This window comes from Felis catus, chromosome A1 (assembly GCF_018350175.1).
Source record: "Felis catus isolate Fca126 chromosome A1, F.catus_Fca126_mat1.0, whole genome shotgun sequence".
NCBI classification, from domain to species: domain Eukaryota; kingdom Metazoa; phylum Chordata; class Mammalia; order Carnivora; family Felidae; genus Felis; species Felis catus.
This window is the reverse complement of record NC_058368.1, coordinates 172,469,036-172,489,614: the sequence shown is the minus strand read 5'-3', so window position 1 is coordinate 172,489,614 and position 20,579 is coordinate 172,469,036. Positions and strand designations below refer to the sequence as shown.

The 20,579-nt window shown below is 40.3% G+C and overlaps 1 protein-coding gene and 1 long non-coding RNA gene across 8 annotated transcripts in view; one reads left to right on the top strand and one right to left on the bottom strand.

Annotated features, from left to right (window-relative positions):
• MCC (MCC regulator of WNT signaling pathway) overlaps positions 1 to 20,579 on the top strand; it is a 431,948-nt gene that overhangs the window by 119,886 nt on the left and 291,483 nt on the right. The gene's annotated exons all lie outside the window — the stretch shown is intronic.
• Positions 1 to 20,579, bottom strand: part of LOC102900047 — a 64,529-nt gene that overhangs the window by 27,782 nt on the left and 16,168 nt on the right. For 4 of the 5 annotated variants that reach the window (XR_002744670.2, XR_002744672.2, XR_006583708.1 and 1 more), the window contains exon 4: positions 13,285 to 13,408. This is a non-coding gene — a long non-coding RNA (uncharacterized LOC102900047). Of the gene's footprint in view, positions 1 to 5,424; positions 5,500 to 13,284; positions 13,409 to 20,579 lie in introns of all 5 variants that reach the window. The other variant, XR_002744666.2, reaches the window with a different exon arrangement.

Here is a 20,579-nt window from a genome sequence, read left to right as displayed (position 1 = left end):
TGACATAGAATAAGGGATTTATTACAAGGGGTAGATTTTACACGAATGTGGGAGCTGATGGAGTGATCTGTGCAGGCTGTTGACTCTATGTCTAGGGTTGAGCCTGAAGTTACTCTAAGTGTGTCAGATCAGCACACCAGAAGGAAAGCTGGGTGTAGAGGAGGCAAAGACAAGCCAGCATGCATGAGGACAACTTGGAACCCATAAGGAGACACTGGAACCCACTTCTATCTCTTACTATGACCAACCCCAATGCTGTGGGTGACCCTGCAGGGGAAGTTGGCACCCATTATCATGGAGCTGCACACATACCTGGCCCAGGACTCAGAGAAGCAGGAAGAGGAGACCCGGGGGACCTGGAGCTGCTACAAGCCTGATACACCAGTAAGTTAGCGGCAGATTAACAATAATGTCCAGGGCATAAAAAATATGACTTCTTCACTTCTACCTTCTGGATTTCACACAGAATGTCTCTTGTGGCCATAAAGAATCACACAGGAAAAAAAAACAAACTCTGGGAAACATTCCAGGTTAGCTAAATTGACTTAGCACCAAGCTACCACAGGCCAGAGGCGAAACTCCCAGTACCGTGTAAACCTAATTCATATGGCTATCAGCAAAGCAAGATGAGACCCTCGGGGAGTTTAGTAAAGAAGAGAGGCAATGGGAAAGGGGTACCATCTGTTCTCTGATGGATTTTCTCTCCAAAGATTTGTATTTCAGGGAAGAGGGTATTAATCGTGATGCTTTAGGTTCTGAGTAGTGACATATTTAAGTATAGGACATAGAACAGGAGCACCTGCCTGGCTCACTTGGTAGAGCGTGTGACTCTTGATCTCAGAGTCGTGAGCTCAAGCCCCATGTGGGGCATGGTGCCTACTTAAAATAAAAAACATAACTGAAGTTTTATTTTCTAGCTACAATACTGATAAACCTCTCAAGAAAATACCAACTTCTTGATATTCTTTCAGCCACGCTACTTGTTTCAAATATTCATTATCAGCTTTATTAATTTTTATTAATAAAGACATTAACTAATTGATGTTAATGAAAAGTAATTATACTATAAAAGAAGTCATGCACAAGATATAAAGTGTTTGAATCAATACAGAAATTTAATGAAAAGTTAAAGTCATCATTTGTCTCCCCATATTCCCTCATTTAAAAGGTCTTCAGGGGTGCTTGAGTGTCTCCATCAGTTAAGTGTCCAACTTTGGCTCAGGTCATGATCTCGTGGTTCATGGGTTAGGGCCCCATGTCAGGCTCTGTGATGACAGTACAGAACCTGCTTGGGATTCTCTCTCTCTCTCTCTCTCTCTCTCTTTCTCTGCCCCTCCTCAGCTCATGCTTTCTCTCTCTTTCAAAATAAATGAACAAACTTTAAAAAAATAAAAAAATAGAAGGTCTTCACCAGTTTTGTTTAGGTATCCCTGAATTGCTTTTAATTTAGGGAACTTTCCATTTCTCCTTTTGTAATTTTAAGATGCTATGATCATTATGGTTCTTGCCTAATTTGGGATTACCATATTGAAACCTTTGGTCGAGAGGATGTATCCTGGCTGTGGTTAAAGCAAGCAGATTGTTCTGTGAGCACCCTCTTCTGGGCTCTGAGTGATTGCTCAGAATCAAAGAATAAGAGATTCTTCAGCACAGGGCAAGCTTATCACCCTTTAGGTTTTCAGAGAATTGGGACAGTACAAATAAAATATTGGATTTCTGAGAGGAGCTACAGAAGTGTCTAGAATATAGGGTTGATAGAAACTTATCAGAATCTTGAACCATTTATTTCCAAATGATTGAAGCTGAATTAGAGTAAATAGACAAATTAGTGGGTTATATGGAGAGGCAAATAATCCAGTTGGCTTTGTGTTGTTTGTTATTTGAAAAGCCAGCTATCGCTGTTTCATGAGTTTCCCCTAATATTTCAAATGATGACATTATAAGCAGAGTTGCCTCATTTTGATGCAGATGGAGTAATTCTGTGCATCCTGTTGTCCAAGGCCAGCTTCCTTTAGAATCCTTTGGACAATTTGGCTTCAAATTTGCCCGTTTTAAAGATTTAATTTCATGCTTAAAGTCTTTTTGCAAAAGTGGTTTACATTTTCCCCTGTGTTAGAAGTCTAGTGAGCTATGCATTGTGTCAGTGTCTGCTGTGATTTACATTTTTAAAGGAGAAAAAAAAAAGACAGTTATGAGTTGTGCAAATACAATTAGTGAATTTAAAAAACGGGAGTAACGGGTCTCCTGGGTGGCTCAGTCAGTTAAGCATCTGACTCTGGATTCCCGCCCAGGTCGTGATCTCACGGTTCATGAGTTTGAGTTTGAGCCGAGAGTCAGGATTCTCTCCCTCCCTCTCTCTGCCACTCCCCCACTCATGCGAGTGTGTGCATGCATGACCGCTCTCTCTCTCTCTCTCTCAAAATAAATAAATAAACATTAAAAAAAATGGACATAACAAGTTTTGCTACTCTCTTTATCCAACAGTCCAAGCAGCTTTTTTTTTCTTTGGTGATAACATACAGGTGTTGGAAGTTGAGTTAAAATGCTGTCCATTATCATGCAAATCTTCTATATGGTCATAATTATTAATATAATTCACTATTAACTCAACTTTATTTGATGTAGAGTTCAGAGTTATATTACTTTGAAGAATACTCCAAATCCACTTATTTCAGCCAATACAGAAAAATTTTCAAAATGTATGTAAATAAATAAGGAATTTATCAGTAAATAAGGAAATAATAAGTAGTGGTGAGACAGATAAGAGTTGCCTTTTTGGTTTAACCACTTGACCAACGTCTCATGTTTCATGCTAACTTTTGATTTGTTTCCCTTTTCTTTATTCCAAGTATGGGATACTGAGGTTTTTTAATACTTTTCAGCTGCCACCATCCATATCCTATCTCCCTCTTGTTTGGATCAGCTGCCTTGGTGTTTTAGAATCAAGGGGTGTGAAAACTGTCAAGACGTTGTCAACATTTTGGAACAGAAAGATTACTGGTGGCCCTTTCAAAGTCCTATTAGAGCCCCTTACAAGCCATCTCATGCTACAGGAGATGGAGCTTTGTTGGGCTTACTGTTTACAAATGAAGGAGAATAGAAAATGCCACCCCAAAATATGAGTGTCAGAGTTAAGGACATGTCACCTCCAGATGTGCCACTTTGGTATTTTGATTATTTTGAGCTTTAGGCCTTGAAAAAACAGCAAGTTCAGGGAGAGACTTTCTCTGAACTCCCTTTATCTGACTAAAGGAGTTTCTCCAAAAGGAACTCAAATTGATCCCCTCCCAGAAGTTCATCAACTAGAGCAAATTGACTCCTATTACAGGAGAGAAGACTAGAATTTGACCCCACACCCAAACTTGATCACAAACTGCCATTCCTTCCATCTATTCTTCTAAGAGTCCATTCATCTTTCCTAAAAGTAGTTTACTCTCCCCCTGAGAGTCCTATATCCCCCTACCCTTTCCCTATTAAGATAGTATTTAATCCTGAATTCTAAGCCACCTCAGGGAGGTATTCATTTTTTCTGGGCATCTCCATTGTATACATGTTAATAAACTTTTGGTTCTTTTCCTCTTGTTAATTTATTTATTATAGAGGTCTCCACTAAGAACTCAGAAGGGTAGAGGGAAGGGGCACCTGGCTGATTCAGTCAATGGAGCATGTGACTCTTCATCTCTAGGTTGTGAGTTCAAGCCTCACATTGGGTGTAGAGATTACTTAAAAATAAAATCTAAAAAAAAGAAGGGTAGAGGGGAAAATTATTTTTCCTCCACTACACTATTAATTAGGATCTAGACTCTATAAATCTGGATATGAATTTGCAGAAGATTGGTAAATTATCAAATGATTTTTGTCTAGGTAAAGATGCAAATTATTTTTTTTCCAAGCAGAAAATATAACCTCAAATGTCACATTTTATTTGCTCTGATAAGACATTAACCAGTTTTTTTTAAGTAATCTCTATACCCAATGTGGGGCTCAAACTCATGAGCCCGAGATCAAGAGTCATACGCTGAGTCATAATGGCGACTGAGCGAGCCAGGCGTCCCCATTAACCAGTTTCGTAACTAACTTTGACGTCTTATTCCAGCATTTTTCCCATTGTTTATATAGCTTCTCCTATCCTTTGTGTTTGTTTTTGTTTTAATTTTAATGTTCATTTATTTTTGACAGAGGGAGAGACAGAACGCAAGCGGGGGAGGGGCAGAGAGAGAGGGAGGAACAGAATCCAAAGCAGGCTCCAGGCTCTGAGCTGTCAGCACAGAGCCCGACATGGGGTTTGAATTCGCGAACCATGAGTTCATGACCTGAGCCGAAGTCGAATGCTCAACCGACTGAGCATGGTGACTCCTGTCCTTTGAATCAGCATTACCATCCTGCTAGGTTCTTCAATAAATCTTAGAAAAATATAGAATGTTCATTCTATATTTATATGAATGTCATGGTTTTTCCTTTTATTGAAAATTATACTTTGACACTCTATTCTTTTTTTTTTTTTTATTTACTGCTGGATAGGATAGGATAGGGTAGGAGTTAACAAATGCAGCACTTACTGGTTGCCATGTAAATTACCCCATCATTACCTTTAGATTAGGCTAGACCCAGTCAGCCTCCTACTAGCTTTTTCCTTTCTTATTTCTTATAGGACATTGAATCATTTTCTTCAGGGGAAACCTCTTGCACTGGTGGTAGAAATTCAAACTGGTGCAGTCACTTTGGAAAACAATGTGGAGGTTCCTCAGAAAATTAAAAATAGAATTACCCTACAACCCAGCAATAGCACTACTAGGAATTTATCCAGAGGACACAGAAGTGCTGATTTGTAAAGGCACATGTACCCCAATATTTATAGCAGCACTATCAACAATATCCAAATTATGGAAAGAGCCCAAATGTCTATCAACTGATGAATGGATAAAGAAGATGTGGTTTATACATACAATGGAATACTACTCGCCAATGAAAAAGAATGAACTCTTGCCATTTGCAACAATGTGGTTGGAACTGGAGGGTATTATGCTAAGGGAAATAAGTCGATCAGAGAAAGACTAATATCATATGATTTCACTTATATGTGGAATTTGAGAAACTTAACAGAAGACCATAGGGGAAGGTAAGGAAAAATAAGATACAAACAGAGAGGGAAGCAAACCATAAGAGACTTTTAAATACAGAGAACAAACTGAAGGTTGATGGGGGTGGGGAAAATTGGTGGAGGGATTGAGAAGGGCACTTGTTGGGATGAGCACTGGGTGTTTTATGTAAGTGATGAATCATGGTTATCTACTCCTGAAGCCAAGACTACACTGTTAGCTGACTTCACAAGAAATAAACACACAGACACCTACACACACACACACACACACACACACACACACACACACACACATCCTTTTATTCTTTGTCTATTATACCTACCTCCACCCCACCACCCTCAACTCTCTTCTTGAGAAAAATCTCCCTATGTGTTTTAGGTCCTGAAGCTGGTGCTTCCTGGAAGGGAATAGAAAGAAATATAGAGTCCTGTAAATCCCTTAGTCCCAAAGAAATTCTTTACATCTCCAGGAAAACTTGGAACCAGTGGTGGCAAGCTCTGCCAGGTTTTACAAACGAGTCACCTTAGCTCAATCCTTGGTCAGTATAAAAGATAACATGGATGTATACACAAACTATCATTGCAGTTCATGCTTTTCATAGCATGGAAGCATACAGAAGTTGCCACCAAAAAAAAAAAAAGGCACTAGAGTGGAAGAGTTATTTCTCTGGATATTTATTTGCCTTTTGGGAGATCTCCATAATTGTACAGAGATTATTTATTCTGGTGTATACTAATTCTTCGTAAAGACTGAGTTATTAAAAAGCCTTCAAAGTACTTTTTAATCTCTGAAGTACTCCACAGTGATAAATTTAAGATTAAGTTCTAACATCCTATTGAAATTACAATACTTGTTATAGGGAGAATTTTAAATTTGACAAAGGTCTTTATTTGTGAAAATGAAGATGCTCTCAAAGGATGCTTCACTATTATTGCTATTGTTAGCATAAAATCTACAAATACAGGAGCAGTGGTGTAAGTTATTGGTTTTCTCTGGGGAGGTTCTCTGTTCTTATTTAGCAGAATCTGAACTTATTCTTACTTCCCCCCTCTGCTCTTAGTTTAGCTTCTGTTTCCACGTCTTTGTCACAAATGGAATGACTGACCAACTTATAGGGTGGCCGAGGAATCCTCTTCTTTCTCCCCTCTAGTTTATTTGGATTGTGAAGAAATGATAACCTGACTCTCCCTATCAACAAATTATCACCAGTAAGATGCACAAAAGACAGGCATACCATCCTTTTGAAGCTTTTACTCTTGGGAATGAACAGAGTCCCTGCATAACACATGTTCATTCTACTGGAGAATAATGACTCCCAGATATTGCAAATCCATGGACCAATAACATTTCAAAAACTTGAGACTTGCCAACTTTGTATGTTGCCAAAAATCAAAAGCCACTCTAAACTACCATCTAATACCACCATCATTCCATAAACAAGAGGACTTTTTTGGCACAAAGGTAGGTAGGTAGGTAGGCATCTCTAAATAATACATGGAAAAGGTAAATTTAACTTCATGGAGGAATTCACAGTTGTTCTTGTTTTTCCCATTTCTCCATTTACCAGTGGGAACTTGGGCATGGATGACGTTCTCTAGCAGAGTAACTGTGGATGTGGACTTCAGCCACATATACTGTGCTTGTATGTCTCACATTGGGCAAGTCATTTAGCCTCTGCTAGTATCTGTGTTCTCACAAAATAGGAATAATGATACCCTCCTCATATGGTGGTCCTGGAAATAGGACAAGGTAATGCATAGAAAGGGCTTAATACAATGTCTCATGCAGATAGGTGCTCAGTAAATATTCGTGGTTGTTATTGCTGTTTTCCCCACCTAATTATCAGAAATAAGCCTCAAGAGTTACTTACAAGTGGATAAGTTTGGGGTGGAATTTGGAAACAAAAACTTAAAACATTCTGAAGAAATGACATCTCTCAAGATTTTGAGATTTCCAGATATTGAGCACTTTTTTATGAGCCACAAGCTGTCTCAAAGATGTTGTTAAAAATTATGCCGAGTAATCTTATAAGTAGAATTCACTTGAAAATATCAGATCATGCAAAAAGGTAATAATTCCTGCCTTTGTCCAAACCCTCCATTTAAAAAATGGAGGTGTAGGGGCACCTGGGTGGCTCAGTCGGTTAAGCGGCCAACTTCGGCTCAGGTCATGACTTCACGGTCCGTGAGTTCGAGCCCCGCGTTGGGCTCTGTGCTGACAGCTCAGAGCCTGGAGCCTGTTTCAGATTCTATGTCTCCCTCTCTCTGACCCTCCCCCGTTCATGCTCTGTCTCTCTCTGTCTCAAAAATAATTTTTTTTTTAATAAAAAATGGAGGTGTAGAGGCCCAGATCAAAATATCCTTTTAATGTCACATAGAGAGAAGTAGTAAAACCTAGACTAGAGGGTGGGTTTCCTCACACCCCACCATGCCCTCCCTAGGACTAGGAGATGTCCCTCACCACTGGCAAGAGAAGGGACAGCTGCCGGTGGGTAACGAGGGACCCCTGCGTCCTCTCCTTCGGATCTTTGCTACTGGGCTCTGGGTCACTCTTCTGCTCTGCTGTGTGGTGCTGGGTTGTTGTTCTTATGTCCTCTACTCTCCTTTATAGAGCTAACATTCAGCCAGAACTCCCTAGTACAGACAACCAGTTATTAAAATATTGGCATACTTCTGTATCAGGCCCCCACTGTCCTTGCTACCTGGTGCTGTCTCCCAGGACCCCGCAACCCCCCCATGATTCAGCCTGTAAGGGGTAAGGACTGCCCTGCAGGGGCCTGGCACTGCTGCCACCTGGCATCTTGCAGGCATGTGTTCTAGATCCTGCTGACTGTGCCACACCAGTTGTTAAATATTTTTAGCATCTCTTCTGCCCTTTGGCAACCTGTTGGACTGAAACAATAAATTCACTTTTAGGGCCTGATAAGAGTGTGGATATCAACAGATAGCGAGGTGACAGGCAGCCATTGGATCTTACTCTCTCAGTAATTTTTAAAAATGATTCTGTGGGAGGGGCGCCTGGGTGGCTTAGTCGGTTAAGTGTCTGACTTCGACTCAGGTCATGATCTCACGGTTCATGAGTTCGAGCCCCATGTCGGGCTCTGTGCTGACAGCTCACAGCCTGGAGCCTGCTTCAGCTTCTGTGTCTCCCTTTCTCTCTGCCCCTTCCCTGCTTGCGCTCTCTCTCTCTCTCTCTCTCTCTCTCTCTCACACACACACACACACACACACAAATAAGTAAACATTTAAACAAAAATTTTTTAAATGATTTTGTGGGAGGGGGTATTTGGCTGGCTCAGTGTGTGAAGCGTGTGACTCTTGATCTTGTGGTTGTGAGTTCGAGCCCCATATAGGGTGTAGAGATTACTTAAAAATAAAATCTAGGGGCGCCTGGTGGCTCAGTCGGTTAAGCGTCCGACTTCGGCTCAGGTCATGATCTCTCAGTTCATGGGTTCGAGCCCCGCGTCGGGCTCTGTGCTGACAGCTCAGAGCCTGGAGCCTGCTTCACATTCTGTGTCTCCCTCTCTCTCTGCCCCTTCCCTCCTCATGCTGTGTCTCTCTCTGTCTCAAAAACAAATAAACATTTTTAAAAAATTAAAAAAAAATAAATAAAATCTTAAAAAATGATTCTGCGGAATAGTTCAACAGGGGTTCATGTTTTATTCTGTTTTCTACTGCCTTTGGGGTAAGACCTCTCTGGTTTGCCAGGATAAAGGAATTTTGTGAATATTAAAGTGTACACTAGAGGGCAGTGGCCCCATATGTACACACCCGACAATTACCACTGTCTCCACATCTCTCTGCCCTTCTTTTGTGTAGGGGAGGAAGGGAGGAGTCTTCTCCACATCAGACAAACCATTTATGTCTGAAGTGTTTTATGAATACAAATCAGCTGCTTGGCAAGCATCCTGTCTGTCATTCTGTGTAGTTTCTTTTCCATCCTTCTTCCTATCACTTCTCAGTGGGGCTCTAACAATAGAGTTAGTTGTTCACATCTTAATGTCCTCTTTCTTTTTTAAAGATTAAGGAAAGGTGGGAAATATACATCCCTAATTTTGGGGGAATAATGTTTCCTAGCTTTGCATCTTTCCATTTGCAAATGAAGTCATGAGTTAAGAATGAGGGAGAAAGGGCTCCTGGATGGCTCAGTTGGTTAAGCGTCTGACTCTTGATTTCACCTCAGGTCATGACCTCAGGGTTTGTGGGATTGAACCCACCTCAGGCTCTGCACTGACAGCAGGGAGCCTGCTTGGAATTCTCTCTCTCTCTCTCTCTCTCTCTCTCTCTCTCTCTCTGCCCCTCCACCTGCTCTCTCTTTCTCTCTCACAATAAAAAAACTTCTAAAAAAAGAATGAGGAAGAAGAAAAGTACAGTGAGTGAAGGATTCTTGTATTCTGCATATGCAGAGGCAAAAATCATTTACCCAAGTCTACAGAGCTGCCCCCTGGACCATGATCACTAAGGAGAATCATGTTTCAACTAACTCTGTTTACCTCTCTTTCAGCTCCTAAGTAGTAGGAGCCCTGCTTGCTGACAGAGGTGGAGCAGGTCTGTATGATAAAGAGAGGGGGCTGGGGGAGCAGCTTTAGAGACCATGCAGCCATGAGACTATGTGTTTGCAGAGTTCTGGAGTATTGAAGACAGAAGTTCCAATGACACTGAATCATGGCACGGAGTTCAAGAGGAAAGCAAAGGGACGCTGAGAAGTACATCAGTGTATTATTTATGAGTCTACTTAAGACGGAATCTGAGGAACCTAAATAAAGAGTTTGATTTACTTTAAATTACTTCTAGTCATCGTTTCTTTGAAAGGGATAACCTTGTGAAGCTGGATTACGTGAGTCCCTAGATTTATAAAAGGGACATAGAATAAACATCCGGGGCTTGTTTCTGAATTAGTGAGATCTATAGCAGTTGTGTTCGTATACATACATATATATATTTTTTAAGCGTTTGAAGTGTTTGTTCACTATGTTTATTTTTAAGTACTTGTGGGAGATAAGATGCTTTTTTCGGATTCACCCAACCAGAGGCCTGGGTGGGAGAAAGGATACCCGGACCCTCATGACAGCCCGTGCTTTGCTCCATGGGGATGGGGGTTCCCTCTGCATTTCTCCTGCTGTTGCTAATATTTATCGAGGACTTACTGGACACCTTGTATTGTGTTCAGTACTATGCATAGGTTATCTTGCTTAATCCTCACAATAACCTTATGCCTTATGTATGGTTATGATCCCCGTTTACAGATGAGGAATTTGAGGGTTAGAGAGGTTGCTTGCGGTGAAACAGTGAGGATGCAATGGACTGAGATTTGAACCCAGGTCTCCTGACTCTGCAGCATGAATTTGTGACCATCATTTATGTGCCCCCAGAGGAAGGAAGGATGCTGCAGGTGGTGCCATCACAAAATCCTCCCTTCTCCTGGCCAGACCTACAGGGCGTGCTGCTGTCTCACACACCCTGAACTGGGTAAAGGTTTCTGACCTTCTTCCTTCCAAGTACAGCACAGATAATCTGGCTGTTCTGGGGATAGACTGCACCATCTCTCTCTCTCTCTCTCTCTCTCTCTCTCACACACACACACACACACACACACACGCAAGCGCGCACGTGCACACACACACATTCATTGGTTAGGTTTTCATGTGTCTGATTTTGTATAAGACATTGTCACTGGAGAGTAATTAAAACCCCTAGTGGATTTATGGTGGGGCCTCCTGACATGGTTGTGTAGTTATTTATACCTAGATGACAGGGAAGATTAGCATTAAATGCTGAGAGAAATGCACCTGCCACTGTAATGCAGTTACAGGCATCTATCAAAGATGCATTTGGAACGCAGGGGCCTCAGTCTAATTGCTGGGAATGGCACAGGCTTTCTTCAGCTAAACTTAAAGGCGGAGAGAAGAGGTAGTAGTGAGAGAGGTGGACCCTCACTTTAACTTGTCAGTAGATTCTTCGGGGGCAAAGGAGAATCTCTTCCCCAGTCCTGTGCCTCTTGGGTCTTTGAGGTAATTATCTTTGTGCCATGGATAAGGGCCAAACTTGTCGCTAGAGACAGAAGCAGGCAGAAGGACTAACGGCTCCTACTATTGCTACTACTACTAATCGGTCACATTTGTTAAGTGTGTATGATGTGCTGGATATTTCTGTGCTGGATCTTGCCTGGATCATCTCCTCTAAACCTTAGATGGCCAGCCCCTCCCCCTGACCCTCTCCAGCCCTCCCCCAACTTGTTATCACTTATTGTGCCATTTGTTTCTCTGAAGGTTGGGGGAAGGCACTGCCTGCTTGTAAGAGTGGCATTCATATACACTCAAGAGGAAATAAACACTGCCAATGAATGAGGCAGAAAAGGATTAGCGGGTCCATGAAGTATGCATCAGTTTTACTTCTAAGAAGAATCATTTTGTTGTTAGATTGTATTCTGTGTTTACAGATGTCAGTGTAATGTGTTTCATGTTAAATATAATAATAATTAGTAGTAGTAGGGTTATAATAACCCAAATGTCAACTGCCTCTTTGTCCTTCAGTTTCAGGATCTGTCTGTGCTGTCTCTAATTTTGTCCTTATTGAAACTCTGAATTGGAACTCAGAGAAGAGGAATCTATGTTCACAAATGAATTGGTGAGCAGGCCCCCTGCCTGGCTCAGTCAGTAGAGCATGGGACTCTTGATCTTGGGGTTGTGGGTTTGAGCCCCAAGTTGAGTATAGAAATTGCTTAAAAATAAAATCTTACAAACAACAACAACAAATGAATTGGTGAGCAACATAGATTCTGTAAGGGATGAGGACACGGAGAGATTTGTGTCACATGTAAATCTCTCTCTCTCTCTCTCTCTCTCTCTCTCTCTCTCTCTCTCTCTCTCTTTCACACACACACACACACACACACACACACACACACTGTGCCCATACACACCTCTTCTTAAGCAAGGAGTTTGAGAGTCCATATTAGATACTTATGTCCTCTGGAGACCATCTCCATCCCAGATCTGAGGCTTTTCTCTCTATGTTCTACACCCTTTTCCCCAGCAGAACCCTTGCCCACTCTTCTCTATGTCCTTCTCTTTCAGAGGAGGGATGCCAATTCCTCTCCTAATACTATATGTTGTAGTGTAGAAACCATCCTTTGTTACTAAACAGGTCCTTAGCATCTTACATTTCCACCCTTTGTGGTTTATCAAAGTATTCTTTTCAAAGAAACTCTGCAGGAAATTATATGTGAATAAAATTGTTTCATTATAGAAATAGGCCTTATTAAGGCAGAATTCTGAAATGAGGGACCATTTACAGAATCTTGACTCTAAATGGTCTGACATCCCCCACCCCAATTCAGATATCTTATGTTTAACAATAATTGAAGGGGTTCATTAACACGGAATTTATGAAGATGACAGTATCGGGGATGACTGAATCCATAGTCTCTAGTGAGAACCACAGAAAATTCATTGTAAACTTAATGTAGCACCATGGGGTGCCTGGCTGGCTCAGTCAGTAGAGCATGAAACTTTTGATCTCAGGGTCATGAGTTCAAGCCCCACATTGGGCATAGAACTTACTTAAAACAAAACAAAACAAAACAAAACAAAACAAAACAAAACTTAATATAGCACCAAAACTATACATCAGTTATATATATTGACTTTTTTGAGAGAGAGAGAGAGAGAGAGAGAGAGAGAGAGAGAAAGTGAGCAAGTGTGGGGCAGAGGGAGAGGGAGAGAGAGAATCTTAAGCGGGCTCCATATCCAGCGTGAAGCCCAGCGTGGGGCTCAGTCTCACAATGGTGAGATCATGACCTAACCTGAACCGAAATCAAGAGTCAGATGCTTAACCAACTGAGCTACCCGGGTACTCCACATATAGTGATTTCTATTGTGTGTCCTAATTTCCCCTTTACCATGAAACCATATATAACCTTTAACCAGACAGTCCTGGTTCTGTTTCAGTTCTTCCATATGCCTCATATTACTCTTATCCCTAGTTCTGATTCATAGTTAGATGTGAAAAATTCAAACCATATCACATTCAAACACATTTTCTCCAATTGTAACCACTAATGGCTTTAATCTAGACAAAACATCTAATTTACAACCAAAGGTGTAAATGAAACCCTAATTCCTGTATTTGCTCATTGCCTTCCCCCTTCCCCCATGCCCCCACCTAGAATCATCTCAGGTTACCTTTTTACAATGCAGTCCAAATTCCTGGCTTTCACCATGGCTTTCTAGAGTTCAGGTACATTAAGATTATGTCTCTGTCAGAGCTTGTTGGCTAAAACCGTTTCCAGTGAATCCAAAAAGGTAACTGTAGTAACAGAGGGGTAAAACTATATCAGGGTTGGCTATGGTTGGATAGTTTAAAATTCCTATGAAATTTAACTTTGGATTGGCTCCTTTTATAAGCAAATACAGGTTTACACTCTTGAAATTCTGCCTTCAAATGAATTAAACCCTGATTGGAATGGCATCATGTATTATAATACTTTCCATCAAGTAAATGGCTTTTAGTTGTTCAATAAAATATGCAAGATTATCACTGAGACTTAAGTTTCTCTGGGCCCACAGCACTTGTGATTCTGGGCAGTTGCCTAAGACAGCAACAAAAGACTTTGCAAAGGATGTCCAGGGAATCATATGAAAATAAGAATGGCTAATGTCTAGGAGGGGAAGAATTTTTATTTCAAACTTGGATTCAGGTGATTAAAAATATGTTTTGAAATATGTTTTGAGAGAAACTTAGACAACCAGGACAACCAGAATTTAATATACTTTTCCAGATAGATTACTGCCCTTACAACATGACAAAGGGGAGTTGTTCTTTAGAATTTGTGGCAAGAAGAAACCTCTTTTCTCTACCCACCCCCAACTTATTTATTTCAATGGGAGGTACAAAAAATGGTGCCAAAATCCTCTATGTAATAAACAGTCCTCAACTTCCATTTTCCTTTACTAATAAGCTAAGGAGGGAGGCTGAAATTAGGGAATTGAATATTTGTAAAATGGCAGTGCTGAATGACAGCTGCAGATTTGAATGGATTATATCAGCTGCCTTTAGATTCTCAGAAAGAAACAGAGGTAACACTATTGGTGCTACTTATTTTCTTCATTATATTTTCTGTATCTTCCGAACTACCTATAATCAGTACTTATGGCTTTTATAGTAGAGAAGGAAAAAGACTTAAAAATCTTAGTAGTAACCAGTATATGTTACATATAAGCTTGGAGATACTAGAAGGACACTTACAACATGAAAACAGTGTCTATCTTGGAGTAATTGGGGTGACTGGAAGTTTTTAGGTTTCTTTCTCTTTTGCACATTTGCATTTCTTAATTATTCTACAGTTCACATTACCTGCATAATAAATGAGCATTTTTCTATAGTAAGCATTATCTATATAATAAAACATTAAGTTTATATTAAAAAAAAAACATGCCCATACCAAAATGCAAATATTTGTACTGTAAATTTGTTCTTGTTCCACATCAACATTTTAGGCTTAGCAAGTAGATAACTCTCTCCTGTGTTTGGAATTGGGTTCAATGAGGTTCAGAGACTGCTTCAGAAAAGGCCCAGAGGGGGCACCTGGCTGGCTCAGTCAGTAGTGACTCTTGATCTCAGGGTCTTGTGAGTTCAAGCCCCACATTGGGTGTGGAGCCCACTCAAAAAAAAAAAAAAAAAAAAAGAAAGAAAGAAAAGAAAAGAAATGCCCTGAGGTCCTGCAGAAACCAGCAGAGACCCCTGTTGCTCTCTCCCCTGCAACAGCCCAGAGGCCACACCAGGCCAGAGTCTGGAATAATGGCATCAGTAATAGTGACAGTAATTAGGTCTTTTCATCATTCCTAATGCTTTCAAACCATTCCTGATCATTCTTGTTTGAGCTTCTGAATAACTCAAGAGTAGATGGCAGATGAGGCATCAGTATTCCTCACCCATACTGCAGCCCCATGGAGGTTTTTAAAACAGAGCAGATCACATTAATCTTCTGGTAAAGACTCATCAAAGGATCCCCAATGCATTAAGAATATGATTTAAACTCTTTACAAGAGTCCCTTCCGATTTGGCTAAGACGGCCTCTGTGACCTCATCTTTCCCACTTCCCTGTAGGAATAAGCTCTGGCCACACGGCCTCCACATACAGCTCAGGATCCTCACTTGGTGCCCTTGTTCTGCAATGCTATTTATTCTTCATCCTGCTACCACTACTGCCACCTTCTACTCAGTGCTGCCTCCATTTTATCTATCTCAGCCTAGCTATCTCCTTCTCAAGGAGGCCTTACCTGACTGCCCTGTTTAAATCAGCATGTTCTGCCTCTCGCCTGGTCTCTTCTGTAGTAGTTACCTGTGGCTGCACGGTAAATCACCCCAAACTTTAATGGCTTAAAACAACAAGCATTTGTTGTCTCACACAGCTTCTGTGGGTCACTAATCCAAGTGTGGCAGGGCTGGGTGGGTCACCCTGGGCTGGGGTCACCTGAAGGCTCGACTGGGGCTGTGGGCTCTGCTTCCAGAGTGGCTCACTCACCTGTCTGCCAAGGCAGTGCTGGATGTTTTCTATTTCCAATTAATTGTTTATTTGCTTGTTTGTCTCTCCCTACTCATTTACTCTCTGTCCTCTGCACCAGACCGGTGCCTACTGCATTGTTGGTTCACAATAAGTATTTATTGAATGAATGGGAAACCCCTACCTTCTATCTCAGCTGATTGCTTAAAACAGGAGGTATAAATTGGGATTAAATGAACCTTGCTGGTTAATGTTGACTTCATCCAAGAAATTTTAATTGAATAATTGGATAGAGGTAAGAGGAGGTGATTTCCTCTTTACTTACTGAAACATTCTCATTTATTTCAGTTGGGAAACTTGTACAATTAAAATTCTTTTTCATAAATGATTTGCTTGATTGTTTTTAAGTGAAACTGTTCACAACAGATTTGTTATTTGTGTCCTTTTCTGTGGGATCATTTTACTTACAGTTGACTCTACAAAAACACAAGGTTGAACTACATGGGTTCATTTATACACAGATCGGTTGTTTTTTGTTGTTTTTTTTTTTTGGTAAATACAGTATTACAGATGTATTTTCTCTTCCTCATTATTTTCTTAATAGCAATTTCTTTTCTCTAGCTTTATTTCTTTCTTCTTTTTTTAAATGTTTATTTATTTTTGAGAGACAGAACATGAGCAGGGGAGGGGCAGAGAGAGAAGGAGACACAGAATCAGAAGCAGGCAGGCTCCAGGCTTTGAGCTGTCAGCACAGAGCCTGACGTGGGGCTCAAACCCACAAGTCGTGAGATCATGACCTGAGCCGAAGTCAAACGCTTAACCGACTGAGCCACCCAGGTGCCCCAGTCTAACTTGCTTTCTTATAAAAATACAGTATATAATACATATAACATGCAAATATGTGTTTTCTGTAGGGCTTCCCATCAACATTAGGCTATTAGTAGTTAAGTTTTTGGAGAGTCAAAAGTTATCTACAGATTTTTAACTGTGTGAGGGTCAGTGCCCCTAACCCCAGGGTTGTTCAAGGGTCAGCTGTAGTTTTTTCAATCCCATCCATGAAAAGAAGTTTTAATGCAGAAATAATTCAAAAAATTACTACCATCATGTGAGAATCAGTAGGTAGAAGTGATTTAAAGGCAAACTACAATGGTTACTTGTTTACTTATGGGTTTTCTCCACTAGATGGTAAAGTTGGGGCAGCCACCGTTTTATGTTCTCTATATCCTTGCACTCACATATGGTGGCTAAATCAGTAGCATACACATCACCGATTTTGTTAGAAATGCAAATCTTGGGCTTCACTCCAAACCCTAGTGAATCAAAACCTACATTTTAACAAGTTCTCAGGTGATTCATATGCACATTAAAGTTTGAGAAGCACTGCTCTTTAATACATAACCTGGGGCTTCACATTTAAGAAAGCCTTTTTACTTAACAAAAATGGAGCATATGCTTTTCTGGAATCAAGTCCAGGAATAAAAGACCCCATCTTCTAATAATTGAGATGCTTCTAATTAAGAAGATATTTTTATGTGTTCTAGGCGTCAACTACAAAACATCACTGTCCTTGGGTTTCCTAATGTGGCCTCAGCACCTGCCTGGTGCAGTTCCTCCTACATCCAGAAGGCTGAGCTCTGACTTAGGTTTTTACCTCACATTAGTAAACCGGTTTCGGTTCCCAAAACCAAAGTTTGATAATTGGGGTCAAAGTTATTAAAATTATGTGACCCTGAGAATAATTCTTTTCCATATTGTTTTTTTTTTTGGAAAAAATTTCATATTTGCTTTATTTTAGAAAGAAACATTGGTTTTTAGAACTCGGCTATGAAAAGACATATTCTAGTTTAGTGTCTAGACTTCAGATTAAAAATAGACATTCTGTATTTTCAGATTTCAGTAGAAATGAGAATTGCTTATCATTCTTATTTTCTTTCCTTTATATTTTGCAGTTTCAGTTGCTCTGAGGGTTTTTCATGAAAACAGAGCAAAATGACCACTGAGCCACAAGTGTACGATCAAATATTGTTTCATGTCTCTGAGTGTGTGTGTGTGTGTGTGTGTGTGTGTGTGTGTGTGTTTTATTACGTGAGCTTTATGCCCAATTGGGGGCCTAAACTCACAACCCTGAGATCAAAAGTTGCGTGCTTCTGCTGACTGAGCCAGCCAGGCGCCCCTGTGCTTTTTCTCTTAAATAAAAATTTAGCTTTAGAAAACAAGAGCAGTTGAATTTCCTAAAGCTGTTTATATAATTGTGTCAACTATGAAAGTACAGGGTATTACATCAAAAATATTTGAGAAAGTGTCATTAGTGCTATATTCACACCCCACAGAGAAGCAAAAGGACTGACGTTCACGTCAAGCTTCCTGTCACGTTTTCAAAATCTGGCCAAATTATATTTAAGAGCGAGATCTCATCCATATACTGATTTGCCCACTGAGGGTTCATTCAGCAATAACCGCATGCCAGTGACTGGGCCCAGCCTTGGACTGCAAAGAGAAGGGTGTAATCTGTGAGGGAACTAGCTTTTTTGAAGCAATAGTTTGGTCAGGGAACTCTGTTAATAATCAAACTAGTTACTGACTAGTGAAAAGTTTAAGATGTAAGCAGTATGCTTTCCTAATGCTAAAATAAACATGTATTTCTCCAGAAATATAAATATTTGGACCGAGTAGAGGCTTATAGGTTATCAGGCTTCTTTGCCAGTAAGTACTCTGTTCCTCCCAGACATTTACTTTTTTTTCTTTTTTTTTTCTTTTTTTTTTTTTTGCAGTGACTCTGGTGCATTTTCTTAAATAGTCTTGTCTCGTGTACAATTTTATCACCATTGGAAAATCTGTTTCCTGACATGATTCTGAATTTGCATTTCTTTCATTTTCAATGTATTTCTCACTTAGGATCTATTGCCATATCTGCTATTGACATTCAGTTTTTTAAAGACAGCTTATGTGTGTATGTGCATGTGTGTGTATGTGTATATGTATTATTACATATTAAGTTTGGTCCACTTATGAATGTGGGTTTTTCTGGGAAGACAAGTACATGCATATAAAAATACAGAAAGCCAAGATATTGTGTGTGGGGGGGGGTTTGTATGTTTGTTTGTTTTTGAAAGAGAGGAGAGAGAGAGAGACAGAGACAGAGACAGAGAGAGTGCACAAGCATGGGAGGGACAGAGAGACAGCAGGACAGAGGATCTGAAGTGGGCTCCACACTGACAGCAGAGAGCCTGATGCCAGGCTCGAACTCATGAACCATGAGATCTTACCCAAAGATAAGAGCCAAAGTCACATGCTTAACTGACTGAGGCACCCAGGCACCCCTGTGTTTTTGCAGAAGTTTATATGCCTTGTTAAACATGCTAGTGAGTCAAATTACAGAAGATTAGGAAACAAAATACTTAAGAAACAAGGATGTAGATATCTTCTGTTGGACATATGGAAGTGATGATGGTGATAATCTTGGTACTTTAATAGCCATGCTGCCATTCTGTACTGTTTAGAAAAGAAATGGGAAGGTCAGGACAAAATGATGCTGAGAAATGACTTTTGGGCCCCAAGTGGCCACTCTTTGAGTCAGGTTTGCCCTGGAATAGGCAAGGTATGAGGAACTTCTAGCCTGTCTTCTCCAAGTTTTGTAAGACGGAGGGGCCTGGTGATGCCTTTTATCATGATGTCCTGCAGTAGTTTAACCAGGAACCATTGTAAAGGATACTCAATAGTTCCTAGATCCAATGTGCTTGAAGCCTGTTGAATATCAGTATTTTGAAAGAATTCAGCCCTATGTTTAATTTTGAGTTTGGTCTCAGATTTGTTACATATAAAATTTAATTGAGGGGTGCCTGGGTGGCTCGGTCGGTTAAGTATCCGATTTCAGCTCAGGTCATGATCTCACCGTTCCTGAGTTCGAGCCCTGCATCAGGCTCTGTACTGACAGCTCAGAGCCTGGAGCCTGTTTCAGATTCTGTGTCTCCTTCTCTGTCTGTCCCTCCCCTGCTCATGCTCTGTCTCTCTCTCTTTCTCAAAAATAAATAAAGAAAAAAATTTTAATAAAAACTTTTTAAAAATTTAATCAAATTGTATATGGAAGCAGAGATTACTTTATTTCAAGTTGAATTTTGATTTGAAAAAGATAAGATGCAATCAACTTCCTTCTATCTTCCCTTGCTCCAACGCAAAAAATGCTCATCCAATGACGCATCATTCCCCAAAGTGTGGCCAGCATGCCACAGGTAGTAGGTAGGGTAATTCCAGGTGGTACCTCCACATGTTGCACATACGGTCATCAAATAAAACTATACCACAGTAGAAAAATAGAATTTCATTTTAGTGCTCTTTCAGTCCTTCTGTTTATCTCAAGAGAAAAGCCTCATTTTGGTGCATGGAGGTCTTTAATACCTCCCTAATTTTGCAAGCCCTCCTTATTTAAAAATTTTTTTAAATGTTTATTTACTTTTAAGAGAGAGAGAGAGAGAGAGAGAGAGAGAGAGAGAGAGGTAAGGGTAGAGAGAGGGAGACACAGAATCTGAAGCAGGCTCCAGGCTCTGAGCTGTCAGCACAGAGCCAGACGTGGGCCTCGAACTCATGAACTGCCAGATCATGACCTGAGCCAAAGGCAGACACTTCACCAACTGAGCCACCCAGACACCCCTATAAGCCCTCCTTATAAGAAAGAGGCAGGCCCCAGGTTCAGAGCTTTGGATGGGTAACACTGTTTAGATAGAATTTATTTTTATAGTTGCCTTCTGCAAATGATAATTATTTTCTATCAATAATAGTATTATACAATTTTAATTTTATTATTTTTAAAGTAAGCTCTACACCCAACATGGGGGTTGAACTCATGACCGGGAGATCAGGAATTGCATGCTCTACTGAATGAGCCAGCCAGGTGCCCCATAAATTTTTTATTTTAAATAAATATTTAAAAATATAAATCTATGAATTAGAGAAAAGTATTAAATATAACACAGATGG